Source organism: Macrobrachium nipponense, chromosome 29 (assembly GCF_015104395.2).
Source record: "Macrobrachium nipponense isolate FS-2020 chromosome 29, ASM1510439v2, whole genome shotgun sequence".
Lineage (NCBI taxonomy): Eukaryota > Metazoa > Arthropoda > Malacostraca > Decapoda > Palaemonidae > Macrobrachium > Macrobrachium nipponense.
The window spans coordinates 74,902,352-74,919,888 of record NC_061092.1 but is presented as its reverse complement, the minus strand read 5'-3'; the positions used below and the strand labels follow the sequence as shown (position 1 = coordinate 74,919,888).

At 41.8% G+C, this 17,537-nt stretch overlaps 1 protein-coding gene across 2 annotated transcripts in view; it reads right to left on the bottom strand.

The window, feature by feature from the left end:
- LOC135206290 (zinc finger protein 501-like) overlaps nt 1-17,537 on the bottom strand; it is a 116,632-nt gene that overhangs the window by 52,178 nt on the left and 46,917 nt on the right. The gene's annotated exons all lie outside the window — the stretch shown is intronic.

Sequence of the window (17,537 nt, the reverse complement as noted above, 5' to 3'; positions counted from 1 at the left end):
ATGTTGTAGGTATTAATAAACCTTGGTTCCTACCTTATTAGGCTGAAGACTTCGCGGCTACTGCCTAGGAGTCTGCTTCGCCTCAAGAGCCTCAGCGAGACATTGATCTATGGCTAAGAGTTCTTGTGGGTCTGCCAATGGGGTCTTATCCACTTACTTGGCAGAGCCTAAAGGCCTTTGTCATTGGGTGCTATTCCACTAACATGACAATACACCTGTTCAAGGAGCACAACACCGATCCCGATCACCTGATCCTAACATCCATGTTAGTTCTAAGATTGCAAGGAGTTATCCCCGAACTCCTTACAAACAACCAAAAACTCGATACATAAACACACGTTCATTTATAACAAAATATAAAAAAAAAAATTTGTACCCCCCTACTAGCCATACATACCCTTGATCCCCTACTAGCAATGACCCCAGCCGCCCGTGCGACATACATGCGTCTTGCTAATAGAAAACCAAGCACATATCTGACAAGAGGGTTATGTACGTTAAAGATAAAAATATTTTAAGGATCAGTCTTTGCTCCAAGACCCAGAACTGTATCTGCTGATACAAATGGACCGGTGAGAGAGAAGCCACTTCTCATAAGTCACTTTCACATCCTTCAGGTAATGAGACGCAAACACTGAATTGCACCTCCAATATGTAGTCTCAATGGTATTTCTGAGAGACATATTCTTTTTGGGAACGCCAGGGGACGTTGCTACTCCGCCCTCACCTCATGGGTCTTAACCTTTAGAAGGACCGAAGGATTCATCCGAGCAGTTTTCTTGTGCATCAGTAATCACGCTTCTCACAAAGAAGGAACAAGGCGGTTTTTAGCACAAACGAGTCTTTTGGGGTTTCTTCAACAAGCACCACCAAAGACCTTGTTGACATCCTCCCATACTGATTTCTTTCTTCTCTTAAATAAAATTTAAGAGCTCTAACTGGACAGAGAGACCTCTCTGTCTCTCTGCCTACGAGGTTAGATAGGCCTTTTACCTCAAAGCTTCTGGGCCAAGGTTTTGATGGGTTCTCGTTTTTTCGCCAGAAACAATGTCTGGAACAACGATAGCCGCATCTCTTTGAATCCCACTGTGGAGTCCAGAGCATGCAATTCGCTCGTCCTCTTGGCCGTAGCGAGAGACAACAGGAATAAGCATTTTCTAGTGACATCGCAAGAGGAAGGAAGCCAGATGTAGAGGCTCGAATTTATCTGAGGTAAGAACTTCAGGACCAGCTCCAGATTCCAACTAGGTGTTCTAGGAGCTGCTGATTTTGAAGTTTCAAAGGACCGAATCAATCATGTAGATCCTTGTTCTCTGCAATTTCTAACCCTCGATTCCTGAATACTGAAGACAGCATGGTTCTGTATCCTTTGATTGTCGACACGGAAAAGGAAAAGGTGCGATTCCTCTCTCAGAAAGAGGAGGAAATCGGCAATGTTTAAACTATAGATGGTACTGGAGGAGGAACAGCTTCTACTCTTACACCACCTCCTAAAGACTTCCCACTTCGATTGGTATACTCTTCTCGTCGAAGATCTGCGGGCTCGAGCGATAGCGCCTGCAGCCTTGCGAGAAAAAACCCCTCGCTCTGACAAGTCTTTCGATAGTCGAAAGGCAGTCAGAGCGAGACTGGGGAGGTTGTGATGAAACCTCTCGAAGTGGGGTTGTCTGAGTAGATCTGCTCTGCTTGGTAGAGATCTGGGGAAGTCCACTATCCACTCCAGTACCGTTCCGTGAACCATTCTTGGGCTGGCCAAAATGGGGCTATTAGGGTCAACATTCGTGCCTCCCTTTGAAGCTTACGAATTTCCTGAGTACTCCCCCAGGATCTTGAATGGGGGAAAGGCGTAGGCGTCTAGGCCCGACCAATCCAGAAGAAACGCGTCTATTGCAAAGGCTCTTGGATCTTCCACTAGAGAGCACAAAAGATCTCTACTCTTTTGGAGAGGAACGTAGCAGAAACAGGTCTATGTGAGGCCTCCCCCACAGGGACCAAAGACTTCGGCACACTTCTGTGTGTAGAGTCCACTCTGTGGGAAGGACCTGATTCCTCCTGCTTAGTCTGTCCGCTCTCACATTTTTTATCCCTTGCACAAATCTTGTGAGGAGAGTTATGCCTCTTTCCTCTGTCCATTTGGTTAAACAGGTCTTTTGTTAACTGATAGAGGGAGAATGAATGCGTCCCTCCTTGCTTGCGTACGTAAGCCAGAGCCGTGGTGTTGTCCGAGTTTATCTGGATCACCCGCCTCTGACTATCTCCTCGAAGAATCTTAAGGCTAGGTGTATGGCTACTAGTTCTTTGCAATTGATGTGCCAGACACCTGTTCCTTTGTCCAGGTGCCTGACACCTCTCTTGCTCCTAGCGTCGCTCCCCATCCCGACTCCGAAGCGTCGGAAAAATAACACTGCGTTGGGTTCTGCAGGGCAAGTGACACGCCTTCGTTCTTCTGTAGAGGAAGGATCCACCACTTTAGTGATTTTTTTATCTCTTGTGGAATCGGAAAGTGCTGAGAGTTGTCCCGTCTTCCAACTCACCACCTCTTTCAGGAAAAACTGAAGAGGGCGAAGGTGAAAGCCTCCCCAGAGAGAAGAACTTTCTAGCGAGGACAGAGTCCCTAAAAGGCTCAGATAATCCCTCGCTGAACTGCTCTCTCTCTCTAAGAAGCGTCCGAGATTCTCGACAAACCTCGAGTGATTCTCTCTCGCGAAGGAAATACCCGAAAACCCCCGAGAATCCATCTGAATCCCCAGATAGACCAAGTTCTGGCTGGGGATCAGTTGCGACTTCTCGAGGTTCACGAGTAATCCCAGCGATTCTATCATCTTTCTTGTTATTAATAAGTCCTCCAAGCACTGAATCTCCGACTTGGCCCTGATCAGCCAGTCGTCTAAGTATAGGGAGATGTTTATTTTCCCTCTAGGTGAAGCAACCATCTCGCTACATTCGCCATCATTGGTTGGTGAAGACCTGTGGAGCTGTAGACAGCCGAAACACAGAGCCCTGAACTGAAAAATCTTGCCTCCCTATCATAATCGAAGATATTTCTTTGACAAGTGGTGAATGGGAACGTGGAAATATGCATCTTGCAAGTCCAGAGAGACCATCCAATCTCCTGGACAAGAAGAGCTGACATTACTGAGGCGGACGTTTCCATACGGAACTTCTTTTTCTGAACAAAGCGGTTCAGAGCGCTTACGTCCAGTACTGGTCTCCACCCCCCCGATGCCTTTGGTACTAGAAATAGGCGATTGTAAAATCCGGGCCCGGGGAGTGTGGATCCTGCACAAGTTCGATGGCCTCCTTTTCCCACATTTGCTCTACCATTTGAAGGAGAGTCTTTCTCATCACAGGCTCTGTACCTCGCTGACAGTTTCCCGAGGAGTAGAGGTTAGGGGAGGACTGTCCCTCGAAGGGGATTACGTATCCTTTCTTTAGGACTGAAACTGACCAAAGGGTCGGCTCCCCTTTTTGCCCAGGCTCCTGCAAAGTTCAGGAGTGTGGCGCCTACTGGTGCTTGGAGGATCATCAAGTCACTTTCCTTTCTTGAATGGTCTGAAGGAAGACCTTCCTCTCTTATCAGAGCTCTTCTTTCTGGAAGGGGGACGAGCCGCTGCACCTCCAGGAAAGGGCTACTGAGGAGGACGAGTCCTTTTTATTCGTCGACACTACAGGACGACTCTTCTTAGATGTTTGGACAAGGAGGTCTTGTGTCGTTTTCTCAGTTAGCGAGCGAGATATATCTTTCACTAACTGAGAAGGAAACAGATGATCTGACAGAGGGGCGAACAATAACGCTGTCCCTCTGGCTCGGAGAAACAGCTTTGGATAAAAGGGATCCATAAAACTGATCTCTTCTTTAGAAGACCAGCACCAAATAGGGAAGCAACTTCTCCCGAACCATCTTGTACTGCCTTGTCCATGCAAGACAGGACGCTATGGAGAATTTCTGGGTTCTTAAGAAATTCCGGGTCTTTAGACTTATTAGCCAGAACTCCGAGAGACCAATCCAGAAAATTGAACACTTCTAAAGTGATGAAAAGTCCCTTAAGAAAGTGGTTCAATTCTGAAATGCTCCACGTAGATCTGACCGAGACTAAAGAGACGTCTGGAGGCATCCACTAGATTCGCAAAGTCCGCGTCTGCCGATGCAGAAGAGAAAGACCCATAGTCTCTCCTGTCCCGTACCAAATACCTCTCTTTCCATGGAGTTTGGAAGGAGGCATGCAGAATACTGTCTTTCCCAACTCTTTCTTAGTGCCCATCCAAGAAGCCCAAAGATTGGAGGGCCTTTTTTCATTGAAATCGCAGGTTTCATTTCAGGAAGGCCGAGGATTTCACAGTAGCGTACTCGAAAAGAGAGAACGAGGAGAAGGAGGAGCGGCTGGACTAAGAGAGTCTCAACTCTTGCAGTAACAAGGAGGCTAAGGTCTTGTAGTTTGAGAGTCCCTCATTTGTAGGAAGCTCGTCATCAGACAACTCGTCCAAACCCCGATCCGAAGGAGGAGAAAGCTCTCGCTTGGAGGAAGAATCTTTCCAAGACCTCCTACGATCTGAAGAGGAGCTTCTGTTTGGAGAAGAGTCATCAATTCCAGTTATACGAGTCTATTCGGATCTTGCCTCGAATGGAAGAACTCCGACTCCTACCTCCTGGCTCTTGACTCTTGACTCCTGACTCCTGACTCCTGCCTCTTGACTCTGGCTCTTGGGCTCCTGCCTGCTGGGAGACTCTTCGCTCCTGGCTCTTGGCTCCTGCCTCCTGGTGACTCTTCACTCCTGGCTGGTGCCAGATGCCTGATCGGCTCCTCGCAACTGATAAGAGTCTTGCGTTTAGACAACTCCTTACGTATGGTTGATTCCACATTCTTGCTAGGAGCCTCACCTCGAGTAGGAGCATCGATCCTGGCGCATGTACTTCCACACGTCTGGAGGACCTTTTGATAGGAAGGGAAGTGTCTTTCCTTCGAGGAGGCTCCTTTGAAAGCACTTCTACCAAAGACGATATCTGTTCCTGCATGGAAACCAGAAACCTTTTAGTTGCCTCCTCTTTATCCTCTTCGGGAGGAGGAGAAGGAGAGGGGAGGAGTCCATGGGTCTCCACCTCCTGACTCCTTCTAACTATGGGTGACAATATGGCTCTTTTTTGCCCTCTTAACCTCCGAAGGAGACTCCTCAGGGAAGTGTTCCTGGGCTCGAGTCAATAGTCGGAGCCTTCCAACTCCTCTTCAGTGGTCGTGAGCGATCGAATCCCGCCAATCATGTCTAGGAGACGAAGATCCCGACGATGAAAAACAATCACGCAGGACGCTTTTTACAATAGCGATCCCTGGCAGTCTGGGGTGTCACAGAAAACTGCCCAAGGGACACCTGATCGGTAGGGGATTCTCCACAACCTCCTTTCGGCTTTTTTGACTTATTCCTTTCCCCTCTGGGCATGTGAGCTTGGAAGAGGTCTAGACCTGGGAGCGTTGTGGAGCCGACCAGATGCCCCCTCCACTACACTGGGGACACTCACATCACTGTCCACTGTTAACATCCACTAATGCCATTACCTTGCAGGGCAGCCCATTTGTTTTGTTTTCCATTATCTTGAAGGCTGCTTTTAGATCCGCAAGTTCTTTCGCTGAATCTACAGGATCTGCAATAGGAGGGAAGGGGCTGAAAAGGAAGGAGAAGTAGCAATACTTACCCTTTGGGGAAGATCCCAAACTAGGAATTAGTTCATTCAATCTAGAACTACTTAAACTTCTAGAAGAAGCTTTCCTCACTCTTTCTCTTTCTAACTTTTTCAAATAATTAGTTAGATTCTTCAACTCACTCTCACTCAAATTCTCACATTCCTTGCAAGTATTAGTGAAAGAACTATTCATACTCCCTGCACCTTTGCATACGGTTGTGAGGGTCTACCGAAGCTTTCGGCAACCTCTCCCTTACAGCCTACATTCCCACAACGTCTCACAACCATTCCAGCGTCAGACAAATTTTTAAGAAAAATCCATATCAAGTCCACAAAACAGTCCACAAAAGTGTATGCCAATCCAACAATCCAGATACGTCACCAAAAGTCGGTCAAGAAAGATCAATTGCCGGTTGAAAAGAAAAACCAATCGAGAGGAACCAACAACAATGTGATGGTCCGGGCGACAGAAGAAATCTGATTAGAAAACGGGAATGTGGTTCCTAGTCCTGCCACCCAGGGCAGGGCGGTAGATCACCTGACTACCGGTAGCGTGTGCCGCGAAATTTGAAATTCTGTCGGGGACGACGGAGTCTATAGCTAAGTATATATCTGGCAGGGAAGTTGAATGTATAAAAATCATTTTTATACATTCAACTTACCTGTCAGATATATACATAGCTGATTCACACCATTGGAGGAGGGTAAGAGACAGCTAATTACTGAATAGACCGGTAAACAACATACGTTGTAGGTAATAAATAAATAAAACCTTGGTTCCTATGTGTTTAGACGAAGGGTCGACTTCCTAGCTATTGCTAGGAGTCTGCTTCGTCTCAAGGGCCTCAGCGAGGATGTGACCTGTTGCTAAGAGTTCTTGTAGATCTGTCAATGGGGTCTTATCCACTTACTCGACAGAATCTAATGGTCTTTTGTCAATGGGGTCTTATCCACTTACATGACAATACACCTATGCCTAGTGGCATAATTAAGGAGCACAACACCGGTCCCGATCACCTGATCCTAACACGAGGGTTTGTGCTTAATTCGAAAAGAGTTATCCCCAAACTCCTTTCAAACAACCCAAAGAAAAAAACACTATGTTAAAATGAAGTTTTTATGTAAAACTAATATGTAAAAAATTAACCCTACCTGAACCCTGAAGCCCTGGTCACTTACCAGCCGCCCGAACCATCATTTATTAAAAATTTATCAAATCTTTGGTTAAATAACGATCAGTGTTGCAATCTCCTGGCAAACACCCTCGTTACCTAGTTACCAGCCCACCGCTGATAGCCCTGCCTCACAGGCCGGTCACACCTGCCCTCTCACGTCAATCATAACTCAATAACTCTGTGGGGAGGAGGGTGGGAACATTCAGGTGTTCAGGTAGGTATTACAATATTAGTTTTACAATACTTCATATTGCAAGACACCCCCTGAACACCTGAACAAGCCCGATTAACAACATTAATTTGGAGGTGGGGAATCAAATTCTACTCGGCCCTCCACTGTACCAGCTGTCAGTCAATATAATAGAGTACGCGGGTCAGTCTCAAGTTCATTTGTCACTCATCCAAACTAATCTCCCATGTGTGGCCCTTCTAGGTCTCCCATATGTGGACGGAGAAAAAAAAAAAAACTCCCTGCACCTCTACCCTAAGGTCAAAACTCATTGAGTGCGGGAGGGATACAAACCTGTTTCCTCTCAGCTGGCTATGTGCCTCACCTGAGTAGAGGAAAAACTGAAGACCTCCCATGTGGCTCTCGGCTCTCATGTATGGAGGGAATCTGAAGACCTACCATGTGTCTCTCGGCCTCTCATGTATGGAGGGAAATCTGAAGACCTCCCATGTGGCTCTCGGCCTCTCATGTATGGAGGGAAAACTGAAGACCTCCCATGTGGCCTTAGGCCTCTCATGTACGGAGGAGACAACCATGTCAATCGGTGCGTCTGCGACGGTGTCGTCGATCGTAGTGATGTCCTCTCTTGTAGTGTTGTACCTGCCTGTCTGTACTCTGCCTGGTTGGCACTTGGAAGAATACCCTCAGATAGACCAGACATGTTCTTTCCTATCTGTCCTAATACTTAAAATCCTCTCGTGATATCATATCATGAATACCTTATACATATTCCTAATATTCGCTCCCTACTTTAATACTAACTCAGACAGCAAGATTGTTGGGTTTAAAAATAGATAATTTAGGCCAAAGGCCGAGTATTGGGACCTATGAGGTCAGTCAGCGCTGAAGGGAAATTGACAAAGTTGAAAAGGTGTGACAGGAAGAAAAACCTCTTGTTGCACAATGAGCCAGTGTTAGGAGAGCGTGGAAAATAGGATGATGAGGAATATGAAAATCAGAAAAGTAAAAGAGAGAGAGAGAGAGAGAGAGAGGAGAGAGAGAGAGAGAGAGAGAGAGAGAGAAATACAATCGTCTAAGATAAAGAGAGAAGATTAAAATCTATTAAAATCAGGGAAGTAAGTAAGTGAGAGAGAGAGAGAGAGAGAGAGAGAGAGATGAGAGAGAGAGAGAGAGAGAGAGAGAGAGAGAGAGAAATTACAATCGTCTAACATCTCCACCTCCGTAAATTGCACCCTCTTCAAAGTTAAAAGGGTATTATCTTAACGATAATATACTCGTATAACTCCGTACAGCTATGAACAACCGACGAGAACTTGTTGTTTAATGCGATCGACTCCTATAACAACATCACTTTATGTATTGATCAGCGTATGACAGTAATCGAATCGATAGCAACATCCGTATTGTATTCATCCGCGTGCGACGGTAATTACTGTATTCATGTTTATAATAAAGCAGCTGAAGCTAATACGGCAAAATTACGTGCATCAGCAACCTGGACAGAAGTCCCGAGCTTTTGTATGAATTCAAACGCAGCCGTGGTAAAAGAAACTAATAGCATGAAAGAGCTCATTACTTTTTTTTTTTTTTTTTTTTTACACAGACAAAGGATTAATAAAGTAATAAAGTGTAAGGTTCGTAATACCTATGAAAACGAGTGAAAAAACGAACGGAATCCTAAATTTAACGCCATCTAACCCGATGGAAAAACTAGCTTCCAATGAAACGTATCAGTCAAATTTTGGACTTAAATTACATCGTAAGAAAACAAACAGTATGACTTCGTTCCATAAGTTAAGTATCCGTATATTCATTAATATGCTAACTACGGGACAAAAACATTAGCCGAGACCAAGTGATATGGTTGAATCTGGAGCCAAGGGAAAAAAAAAAAAAAAAAAAAAAAAAAAAAAAAAAAAAAACAGACTAGCCGGCATCCTTGTCTGTTTAGCCACACTTACAATAGTGCTGTTTGACGACAAGCTAGTGTAATTGTATTTTAATTGAAAAGTAATAAAATAATATTTAAAGGTAATTAAATTAACTTTATTAGGCCTAATATTAATTTCAGTTGTCATTGTAATTTGATAATACGACTGGTAATAATTTGTAACTGTAAATTGACATAAGCGCAATGTAATTACTGACGGCAATAGTCGGTTAAATGTATGAAGACGTCATACATACTGTCATCTTGTTGCCAGTTAATGATAAGTGAATAATGTATTAGATTATTTTTGAAAACTGTTAATTAGTTAAGAATGGTAACTGCTAGTTTTCTCCTCTCCGGTGTTTGACTTGTTGTACGTTTTTACTAATCCTCTTTTCAAATTCCATATTTGGTGATATCACTGGGAGTGGTCTTCTCCCCCCTCCAACCCCCCGGCTCTTGCTGTCCAGTGGGGATATGGAGGTCTTCAGTGGACATATGAGGGAGTTGTTTCCTGGACCTTACCTTGAGCGTTATTTGAAAGGATCGTTTTGTACTGATTTTTTGGCCGCTGCACTTGTACTTGGACTGGAGATATTTCACCCCAACATACCTTTTGGATCTCCCAGTCTGCAGCCTCAGGATTTATCCTTAACGCCCTTTGGTTCAGTTATAAAGCCAAGGGGACCTCTCGTGTCCCCAAGGTAAAATTATATACTTATTAAGCTCAACGGCAAATGTTCCTCTGCTGTCGGTTTCGCGGTGAACCGCTGATACTTGCCAGCCGGACCTATTGATATGGGGTGGATTCAGCGCTGTGATTGCATTAGCATCGGATTATACACCCTGATTTGTCCCTCCAGACGTGGAGTTGTACCTTGCCTTGCAAGAGGAGTACTTTAAAACATTCGGAGAAGTTGTTAGGAATATTAGTGTGTATTTGTTAGGATATTCTTTCTTTTTGCCTTTTGCTTTACCTCCTTTCCTGCCTCCTCCTCATCTTGACTCCTTTTTGTAATGTGTGTTGGTTTCTTTTGATTAGTTGTGTATTTGGGATTTGTTTAGTGATTATTTAAGGGTGAGTGTTATTCATAGACTTTTGTATTATAAGAGGTTCAGGTGTAATTTCTGCCTAACGAATTTTGTATTAAATTTAAGTTATTTTTCTGAAGTGTTTATTTTCACCCCTGAATTGATTTTGCACACTGTGGTTTAAGGTTGTGGTACGATTTCACACCTTGTGAATTTCGTATCCTGTTAAGTGAATACAGGAGTAACCTATATTTTGATAAGTGTATCGGTGGTGGTGGTTAACAAGCCATCACAAACTGGCGACCGTTTGACAGGATCTTTCGTGGCCTGTGCGTATTCACTTGTGTGCAAAATTTAATTTTAGGGGTTTTGTTTTGGCAACATTTTTACACCTCTTCGTGAGTTTAGGTATTTTGGAATTATTCTTTTGTGTGATTCGGTCCATAATGGAGGTGACTAATATAATTGAACTTTTGAGTGGAGAGGGGTGGCAAGCAAGGCTCGCAGAGTTAAATATGCCTGAGTTGGAGCAGGTGGCTCTACATTTAGAGATAGAATTTGATGCCTCTGTAAAGAAAGGATTATTATTGTTACAAATTTATGAGTGTGTCAAAAATGTAAAACCAAATGGTGATCAGGAGGTTTAGCAGGAGCTAACTGCAGAAGTGTTGAACAAACAAATTGAATTGAAAATGTTGGAATTTAATATGGAAAAGTTTAAGGCGGAGGAGAGAGAAAAGGAAAGACAGCATGAAATTGCTATGAAGGGTTTGGAACCCCTTTCTCCTCTTTCTCCCAGTAGATCTGTAACGCCTGTTATAAATTTGGTACAGGCTTTAAAATTTGTGCCTACTTTTCAGGAATGTAATGTCGCTGAGTTTTTTGTATCCTTTGAAAGGATAGCTGCTAGGTTGCAATGGCCACGGGAATATTGGACCACCCTTATCCAAAGCAAGTTAGTAGGTAGGGCCCAGAGAGTTTGTGTGACCTTGGACGAATCTTTATCCTCAGACTATGAAAATGTGAAAGCCATAGTTTTAAAGGCTTATGAACTGGTGCCGGAGGCTTATCGCCAGCGGTTTAGAAATTTACAAAAAGGTAATGAACAAACATTTGTAGAGTTTGCTAGAGGGGAAAAAACCAGTATGCAGAGGATTGGTTCATAATCCAAAGAAGTGGATGATTATGACAAGTTGAAGGAGTTATTGTTAGTAGAAGAATTTAAGCGGTGTGTACCAGATAAAATAAAAGTACATTTAGAGGAACTGAAAATAGAGACGTTACAGGAGGTTGCCATTGCAAGTGACGAATATTATTTGTCACATAAAAATGAGTTAGGGGTGATGAATCACGCAAAGCCTGGCTGGATTAGAACGGGCCGGAGCGGTAATAATAATAATAATAATAGTAATGCTTGTGGAAGGCCTAATTTTGTTAATAGGAGTCAACCCAGGAGGCAGAATAATGATAATAATTTTTCTCCCAATAATAATCGCTTTTCTCCCAATAATAATCGCTTTTCTCCTAATAGTGGTAACAGGGGGTATAATGTTTATAATCTGGAAAAGTTGAGAGGCATGACATGCTTCTTTTTGTAATAAAAAGGGCCATGTCAAAAAGTCAAATTGTCGTTTTGCCTTCAGAAGTCCCTGCAAGCTAATGGTAGACCAGTTATGGGCATTGAAAAGCAGAGAGAGCGATCACGTCCAAACGAGGGCGGCTGAACAATGACTATCCAATTGCTTTAAACAGGTATTTGTCCCATGGTAGTGTCTCGTCTGTGAATTCATCCAAAGTTAGAGAGGTTCGTATTTTGCGAGACACTGTGCCGCTCAGTCGTTTGGATTTTACGAGAAGCATTACCTAGCGATTTTGTCCATGACTATGAAGAGTTTGTGTTGTTGTCTGGTTTTCCCCGATTCGGTCGAGTCCCCTATCCCATCGGTAATTTCCATTTAAAATGTCCTTCCTTTTCAGAATATTGAAATTGGCCATTGTGAATAAGTTTTTTTTTTTTTTTTTCCTGTTAAGGACGTGGATGTAGTGGTAGGAAATTGAGTGGCTTATAAAAATAAACATAATCCAATTTTGATAAATAATGAAAATTGCAGTAGTTACTCGTTCTAGAGCTAATGTTGTTGACGCTGCAGAGTCAGCAACAGATGTAGATTTTGAGTAGTTTAGAACGTAGTGATACCGTAGTGTAGGAGATATGGGATTTTGAAGGACAAATTGAATTGGACTACTGAGAGCTTATAAAGCTCAGAAAAAGGATTTTTCGGGGTCTCCCTATTGAGTCAGGTGAGGTGTCTGATGTAACTGTTCCAAGATTTAAGATAATGAATAATATTTTATATAGGTTTGAGTAGGCCTATGGAGGCTGATAATATTGGTCATGAAATTTGAGACAGATAATGGTACCTTTTATTTTTCAGGAATGAGTTAATATCATTGGCACATGACAGTGGTTTGGCTGGTCATTTTGGCATTCATAAGACTTCGGGGAAGTTGCTTATGAATTACTATTGGCCCAAGTTGAAGCAAGGCATGGCGTAAAGAAGTTTGTCAATAGTTGTGACGTCTGTCAGAAGGTCGGTAAGCCCAATCAGTCTATACCAAAAGCACCTCTATGTCCTATCCCCCTTGTTTCTGAACCTTTTAAAGAGGTAATTATTGATGTTGTTGGACCATTGCCCAAGACACGTAGTGGTAATGAATATATTTTTACTATTATGGATAAAATGTCTCGATATCCTGAGGCAATACCACTACGTACCATAAAAAGTGTTAAGATTGTAGATGTACTAATTGATTTCTTCACCAGGTTTGGGATGCCTAAGATAATTCAATCAGACTGTGGTACCAATTTCATCAGCAAGTATTTTAGAGAGAACATGTCAGAGTTAGGTATTAAACATGTGACTTCATCTCCTTATCATCCTGAAAGTCATGGGTGCTCTGGAGAGGTTTCATCACACCATGAAATCGATGATTAGGGAAATATAGTTTAAGTCACGGTTCTGAGTGGGATAAAAGAATTACAATATCTCTTATTTTTGTTTTTTTTTCGGTCGGCCTCCAAGTCAAAATCATTAGGTTTGTCGCCTTTCAATTTGGTTTCGGGGACATTGTGTTCGTGGTCCTCTCGATGTCGTAAGAGAGTCATGGGAGGTGAAATTCCTGATATTAATTTGTTGGATTACATGACTAATTTGGGTGATAAATGATGAAGCTTGGGAATTTGCTCGTGAAAATAGTTGTGTAGTCAAGAAGAATGAAGTATTTTTTTGACAAAAGGAAAAACCAAGACTCGCAACTTCGCCGAAGGCGACAAAAGGTGTTGGTGTTTGTTACCTTTTCCCGGTAATCCATTAAAAGCTTCATTTTCAGGTCCTTGGAAAATTTTGAAAAAAAATTAGTGATGTTAATTATTTAGTAGAGACTCCTGAGAGAAGGAAACCTTTTCAGCTTTGTCATATAAATATGTTGAAGGCATATATGGAACGGGAGAAAGCTATTCCTGTAGCACAATTGGAGAGATTGTTAAATGTAATAACCTTTATTCCTTTTCAGAGGGAAGAATGTAATGAGAATAAATATGGTAATGATTGATAACTGGCCATCAGGTAATATGTCTTCTTTAGAAAAATTTTGGTAGTTCAGTTTCTCATTTGTGTTATGAGAAACGTAGGTCTCTGAAGAAGTTGGTGTGTGATTATAAACAATTGTTTTCAGATGTCCCAGGAAGGACATCAGTCCTTGAACATGACGTGGACGTAGGTAATGCCACGCCTGTGAAACAATCTCCTTACAGATTAAATCCTTTCAAGAGTGAAGTTGTTGCTAAGGAGGTTGATTATATGTTAAAACACGGTCTAATTGAGCATAGTCAAAGTCCTGGTCATCTCCTGTTGTATTGGTAAAGAAACCCGATGGAGATTTTAGGTTATGTATTGACTACAGAAGGATTAATGAGTTTGACTAAATCTGATTGTTATCCATTACCTCGTATTGAAGATTGCATTGATCGGATGGGTAAATCTAAATATATAAGTAAATTTGATTTATTAAAAGGGTATTGGCAAGTTCCTTTGTCGAAACGAGCAAGGGCCTTGTCAGCTTTCGTAACACCTCAAGGGTTGTTTCAATGTCGTGTGATGCCGTTTGGTATGAAAATGCAGCCGCTACTTTTCAAAGGTTGATGAATACGTTGGTGTACGGTTTGGAAGGGTGCAGTCGTTTATATTGATGACATTGTTATTTATAGTGATGATTGGGAACACATTTAAAGCGTTTAATTGGCCTTGTTTGAAATATTGAAGAAAGCTGGTTTGGTGATTAATTTAAAGAAAAGTGAATTTGCAAAAGCAAAGGTTGTATAGTTAGGTCATGAAATTGGTGATGGTAAGTTGCTCCCAAAACAAGCTAAACGTTGATTGTATTGAAAAAATGTTAATTCCTAGTGTCGAGGAGATGTCAGAAAATTCCTTGGATTAGTTGGGTATTACAGAAGGTTTGTTAAGATTTTTTCTGACATCGCCGACCCTTTAACGAATCTCCTAAGAAAGAAGGTAATTTTTGTCTGGACTGACGAAGCACAAAGGGCTTTTGATAATTTGAAAAGGGTACTTCTTAATTATCCTGTCTTGAGAGCTCCGGATTTTGACCTTCCTTTTTCTCTCGCCACGGATGCAAGTGACGTTGGAGTAGGGGCGGTGTTATTACAGAATGACGAACAGGGATTTCCCACCCTGTCGCATTCTTTTCAAAAAAATTGTCCTCTGCCCCACGTAAAATATTCTACTGTGGAGAAGGAGACTCTTGCTGTAGTACTAGCCATTAATCATTTCAGGTTTATCTCTCTTCCACAGGAACTCTCTATAAGATTATGACGACCCATAATCCCCTGACGCTTCATCAGCAGGTACAGAATAAAAATCAATGTTTGATGCGGTGGAGTCTCCCTGCGTTCAGGAGTGCGGAATTTGGAATTTCACATATTCCTGCGGAAAAGTTAACATTGTTTGCCGAATGTTTCGTTTGCTCGCAAGCGTTGTAGTTAGGAAAATTCTTGTGGAGGAGGCTATGCGGATATTAAAGGTAGTATCTGGTATCGTCTTCTAATTTACTGTCATGGTGACTGTTGAAGTTAGGTGCTTAGGTTTTTTAGTTTGCAAAAGAGTTATAGTTTGATTGTATAACGAATATGTATTGAATCAGGAATTTTCCTTCACAGGAGTTTGAGTAAAGGCATAAACGGCTTGTCAAAATTAAGAATTGATTAATAATTACGACCACAGGTGAAGGTAAAAGAAGCTACTCGGTGTTAATATTTTGTGGCAATGTTTATCTTAATGAAGGTTGGTGAGGTGTTAAAAATGCGCTATGGAATGAGTGTTATAGGATACGAATGGTTATTATTATCGTATATAAAGATTGTAACTGAGGGGTGTTGTATACAAGGATGGTGGTATTACTGGTCATTGGCACATGGTGTAAAACGGTGGGTGATTAAATTGTTTAGGGTACTAATCAGAGAGTTTAATTGTTAGCTGACAGCTACTAATCCGGGCATCTTTATTTTCAGGCATAACTATACGCTTCACGAAATTTTGCGTGTTGGGATTGCGCAGGGGAAAACTGTGTTGGTTTTCTCTGTGTCGTCCAATTTTGGTGTATGTATTCGGTAGGACGCTTTTATAGTGATCTAGTGTATTGTCAAGGTGTTTATAGACAGTACCATTGTTCGCTGAACATTGTTACAATGAGCGATGAGAAAACAAAGTGAAACTACTTTGTGTGTAAAATAGTTATGACCTATGAACAGATATGTGGAATCCGGATTAAAACAGTGGTAGCTCTAAGTATGTACTTATGTGAGAGCCTTGTAGCTCTTGGAAAATTTTTTTTTGTTTTTGTTTTAGAGTTGGTTTGTGAGGTTTCTAGTGTAGTATATCTCCATAGTGTATATTGATATTCTGTTAATTTTAGTGCCTTAATTGTAAGCTGCATCCTTGTTTCTTTGCCACCCCCAACCCCCCCAATTTTTCTTGTCTTGTTTTATAAGTGCAATTTTCTTATTGAGTATTTTGGTTTTACAGCTATGAATGAAATATTGCATTTGTTGTTTTATTGTATTTGTTTTAGCATGTGTTTATTTCATATTTTTGCCTTTATTTAGAATTTTAATTAAAAAAAAAAAAAATTTGGAATTTTTTTTTTTTTTCTTTGGGAGAGGAGGTGTCATCTTGTTGCCAGTTAATGATAAGTGAATAATGTATTAGATTGATGTAAACTGTTAATTAGTTAAGAATGGTAACTGCTAGTTTTCTCCTCTCCGGTGTTTGACTTGTTGTACGTTTTTACTAATCCTCTTTTCAAATTCCATATTTTGGTGATATCACTGGGAGTGGTCTTCTCCCTCCCTCCAACCCCCGGCTCTTGCTGTCCAGTGGGGATATGGAGGTCTTCGGTGGACATATGAGGGAGTTGTTTCCTGGACCTTGCCTTGAGCGTTATTTGAAAGGATCGTTGATACTGATTTTTGGCCGCTGCACTTGTACTTGGACTGGAGATATTTCACCCCAACATACCTTTTGGATCTCCCAGTCTGCAGCCTCAGGATTTATCCTTAACGCCCTTGGTTCAGTTATAAAGCCAAGGGGACCTCTCTGTCCCAAGGTAAAATTATATACTTATTAAGCTCACGGCAAATGTTCCTCTGCTGTGTGGTTTCGTGAACCGCTTGATACTTGCCAGCCACCTATTTGATATTTTTGGATTCAGCGCTGTGATTGCATTAGCATCGGATTATCACCCTGATTTGTCCTCCAGACGTGGAGTTGTACCTTGCCTTGCAAGAGGAGTACTTTAAAACATTCAGAGAAGTTGTTAGGAATATTAGTGTGTATTTGTTAGGATATTCTTTCTTTTTGCCTTTCTCCTCCTTTCTGGACCCCCTCCTTTTTGTGGTTGGAATGTGTTGGTTTCTTTTATTAGTTGTGTATTGGGATTTGTTTAGTGATTATTTAAGGGTTGAGTGTTATTCATAGACTTTTGTATTATAAGAGGTTCAGGTGTAATTTCTGCCTAACGAATTTTGTATTAAATTTAAGTTATTTTTCTGAAGTGTTTATTTTCACCCCTGAATTGATTTTGCACACTGTGGTTTAAGGTTGTGGTACGATTTCACACCTTGTGAATTTCGTATCCTGTTAAGTGAATACAGGAGTAACCTATATTTTGATAAGTGTATCGTGTGGTGGTTAACAAGCCATCACAATACGAATTCCTTATATCTGCCATCTGATTATAATTGCCCCCCAAGATAGAATACCTCTATTGAACTATGTTTAAATGTCAACATAGGTGAACAACAACGTTGACGGTCCTCCTTCAAGACGTTTGTACAAACTTGGCATAAGTGAGAGTGTTGTTACGTTAGTCATTTTAGGCAATCAGGAGAGAATGAGATGGTTACGGCGACGCAAACCCGTATTCGTCATCCGCTGATTCCAGCGTGAATGACTGCCGAGT